General features: G+C 45.3%; 1 pseudogene; it reads left to right on the forward strand.

Annotated features, from left to right (window-relative positions):
- The first annotated feature begins 2,840 nt into the window (after positions 1-2,840).
- Positions 2,841-3,691, forward strand: LOC108513848 (cell cycle checkpoint protein RAD1 pseudogene; annotated as a pseudogene).
- The last annotated feature ends 594 nt before the right edge of the window (positions 3,692-4,285 follow it).

The following is a 4,285-nucleotide window of genomic DNA, read 5'->3' on the forward strand; positions in this document are numbered from 1 at the left end:
AAAAAAAAAAAAAAAAAAAAAAAAAAATCTGGTGTCTTGAACCCAAGATTTTGGGGCAGTTTCTGAAGGACTTTCTGATGCTAAAAATGATGGTGAAGGGCAAAGGTATACCCAGCTAATTCCTGGGCACTCCCTTTCTTGTACTTGAATACTGGGCTGGCTAGACTCAGATACACATGCATAGACACACACACACACCCCTGTTCCATATTATTGGGTCTCTGCTTGCTCTTACCCCTGCTTCAAATATCCTTTCCACCTTACTTCACACAACTCACTGTTACTTAATTATGGAGATTCAGCTCAGGGATCACTTCCTCAACCCCAAGCTGGGCTAATGTTTTCACAGCACCAGGGTTGAGCACCATCCTAGCTGATTACATAGAAATGGCCTAGTAATACATCTCCTCCACTGGACCAAGAGTCTCTGAGGATGGGGCCCACGTTTGTCCCCCTGTTGTTCTCAGAGTCTCACCGGATGTCTGCAGCGCCACAGGTGCTCAGTGCAGGTTTGTCGTTCTGTCCAGCGATTGTGTTCTCAGCCTCCAGGCAGCCTCTTCCTTGTAGCATGGCCAGGTTCCCATCGTGCAGACTCATTACATCCGCGCCAGGACTTGTAAGTTTGCCGTTTATCCGAGGTTCATCTGCAAGAAACTGTAATTGAAACAGCTTCCAGGATGGAAATATCACTTCTAGAATTTAATTTTCAAGCTTATACCCTGGATCCTTCAAGCCGATTACAGGAAACGGTTGGAGTGCTGGTGCTCCCCGTGTTGAATCCAGATGGGTGTGTTTACTAGGCTGAGAAATGTTAATCCTGTCTTTGGCCTGGAAATGTCTGGCATTCACTTTGGAGGGAAATAGAAAAATAAGGTAGTACAGCCAGCCAGCTCAGTTATAGTTCCCTTAAATAATGCTTTTTTTCAAAGCAAGGTGGGGAGAGGGTCTGCTGGGGGGACGTTTGCTCCAAAAGAGATAGTGTGCAACTGTCATTGATTTTGAAAGTTCAGAAGAAACATTCTGAGTAGTCGGTCTTTAGTATCATTACAAGGCTGGCCAAATCACCATGGGCCTGAATGCTGACAGGTGCATGCTTGGGGCTAAGGAACAGAGATCTGAATCTGTTCTCCTCTGAAGGCCACATGTAAGTGCACATGAAGCCCAGTGACAATGAGAACAAGGGCCTACACATTTACTGAGCCCTGGCTTCTTGCCAAACATTATACTAAGCACTTCACATTTTTTATATCGTTTGATCCAATAACTCTTTGAGGTGGATACCACTACTACTAACCCCATCTATAGTTGAAGAAACCAAGATTCAAAGAGAGGCTTGCCCAAAGTAGCAGGGCTCCCATATGCTTTGCAAACACTTTTGTAACTTTAAATGATTTTTTTTAACCCCACCACGTGCTGGCACTACAACCAGCCCAGCTGGCGGGTGGTCACTCCTGTCCTGTGTAGTGAAGACCCAAGATCCTCTGGCAAGTGCTCCCAGGCAGCACGGCAGTGGGGCCCATTTGTCCCTAATAAACGTTTCTTCCATGCAGTGCTCAAACCCCTCAAGAAAGCAAAAGTCAACAGCTTCAGTAACTAAATAGGCAACCAGCAACCTGCCTGCCCAGAGCTCTCTGAGATTTGTTTTTCTGTTTGTTTGTTTTTTTGGTTTTTTTTCTGAGACACAGTCTCGCTGTGTCACCCAGGCTGGAGTGCAGTGGCACAATCTTGGCTCACTGCAACCTCCACCTCCTGGGTTCAAGCAATTCTCCTGCCTCAGCTTCCCGAGTAGCTGGGGCTATAGGGGCCCGCCACCATGCCTGGCTAATTTTTGTATTTTAGTAGAGGCGAGGTTTCACCATGTTGGCCAGGCTGGTCTTGACCTCCTGACCTCAGGTGATCCACCCACCTTGGCCTCCCAAAGTGCTGGGATTACAGGCAGGAGCTACCACACACGGCCTGAGACTTTGTCTTCAGTTACAAGTGCAGTGAGTGATAAGGGAAAGGAAGAGAGCTTTTTGAAGCCTTGTGACCCTGACATGTATTTCTGTGCCTCCCGTAGCACCTTCCCACAGATGCTAGAGAGACAGGAGAGGAGGAAAGAGCCTCTCTCTCTCAGTCAAGAGTGCCACCTTGTGATGCCAGCACCAGAAAAGAACTGAACATCGCTTTGGCCCCTGAGCTCAGCCCTGTGAATCATCCCCATGGCCCCTCCCTGGCAGCAGGCTCTGTTTGTGGTGCTCTGTAATTAGTTAATGAACTGTCTGAATGATATTTCTGTAGTCATTCAACCAGCCCCATCCTCATGGTGGTAATTGTATTTGAGGTTATTTAAAAACATTATTGTATCCAAATAGAGTTTACATCAGCAGACAGCATGATTAGTAATCCTGCTATCCCTGGTGTTTCTAAATTGTGCTATAAACTGCCTGGTGAGTCGTGCAAAAATGACTGCACCAACAGAGAACAGTGGGGCTTCTCTGGCAAAAACCACCAACTGTCTAAGGGGAGGAGTAGTAAAAGCAACTTGTGGCTAGAACCCAGTTGACTTCAGTTTAGAACAGATTGTTTTCAAGAGGCCCTCCACTAATTTGATCATTATCTTTGGATGAACTGACTCTTCATTATCTTTACGAGAAAATGCTCGAACGGGAGGTGGAGGGCTGATCCGAAGAGTGGCAGGAGCTGCTTCACTTCCTCTGCGGTTTCCTGCAGCTCTTGCCCCTCCTCAGGGAATTTGCGGGGAGAGGCTCTCCAGCGTCCAGATCCCCCTGCAAAGGTGTTTTGCGATCTTCAGGAGCAGACCCCAGGAGCATCCCTCGGGGCCGAATGTGCAGTGGGCGATGCCCCTCCTGACCCAACAGATCCAAGACGAGAATGATCAGTACAGCTTTGTGGCCAGCCTTGACAACGTTAGGAATCTCTCCACTATCTTAAAAGCTGGTCATTTCCGAAAATGTGGCACATATTTCGCAACTAAAAATGGAATCAAAGTAACATTGGAAAATGCAAAATGTGTGCAAGCAAATGCTTTTATTCAGGCTGGAATATTTCAAGAACTTAAAGTTCAGGAAGAGTCTGTTACTTTTCGAATTAATTTAATTGTCCTTTTAGACTGTTTATCTATTTTTGGATCAAGTCCTATGCCAGAGACTTGAACTGCACTTCGGATGTGTTAGCAAGGTTATGGTTACCCTTTGATGCTGTTCCTGGAAAAAGGAGGAGTGGTGGCAGTCTGCAAAATCAATACACAGGAACCTGAAGGGACCTGGACTTTAATTTCTACAGCACTAATGTTATTGATAAAATTCTGCAGTCAGAGGGGCTCCATGAAGCTTTTGCTGAATTGGATATGACGAGTGAGGTCCTACAAATTACCATGTCTCCTGACAAGCCTTGTTTCAGGTTGTCTACTTTTGGAAATGTAGGAAGTTCTCACCTTGACTGCCCCAAAGATTCTGATTTGATGGAAGCATTTCATTATAATCAGACCCAAGTCAACAGATACAAGATTTACTTACTGAAACCCTCTACAAAGGCATTAGTCCTGTCTTGTCAGGTATCTATTCAGACAGATAATTGAGGCTTCTTTTCATGACAGTATATGATTAGAAACGAAGATGGACCAATATATTTTGTGGAATATTACTGCTCCCCTGATGAAGAAGTTCTTGAATCTGAGTCTCGAGTATGACAATTCACTGTTATTTATGTGTGTATTGATAGATGAAGTTCTCATTCTGAGTACAGTACTTTTTTTTCTTTCTTTTTTTTGAGACAGAGTCTCACTCTGTCACTAAAGCTGGAGTGCAGTGGCGCCATCTCGGCTCACTGCAACCTCCGCCTCCCAGGTTCAAACGATTCTCCTGCCTCAGCCTCTTCAGTAGCTGGGATTACAGGCGCCTGCCACAGTGCCTGGCTAATTTTTATATTTTAGTAGAGATGAGTTTTCACCATGTTGGCCAGGCTGGTCTTGAACTCCTGACCTCAGGTGATCCACCCACCTCGGCCGCCCAAAGTGCTGGTATTAACAGGCGTGAGCCACCGCGCCCAGCCTTCAGTACAGTACTCTTTATAATTTCATATTGGATTTCCTAGAGAGAAGAAGCATGGGGAAGATAGAAACAAAGTCCGTATGCCCTAATAGTTGCTATGTGTTTTGTAAAGACATTTTGTAGAGGACATGTAAATAAATGTTTTCATGTAGTCCTAGATTATTCAGGACTGTCCTGTAATTCTGTCTTTTGAACTCATGGGAATGATTGTGAGCCAAGATTAATAAATTATA

This window comes from Rhinopithecus bieti, unplaced genomic scaffold (assembly GCF_001698545.2).
Source record: "Rhinopithecus bieti isolate Rb0 unplaced genomic scaffold, ASM169854v2 scaffold_33066, whole genome shotgun sequence".
NCBI classification, from domain to species: Eukaryota; Metazoa; Chordata; class Mammalia; order Primates; family Cercopithecidae; genus Rhinopithecus; species Rhinopithecus bieti.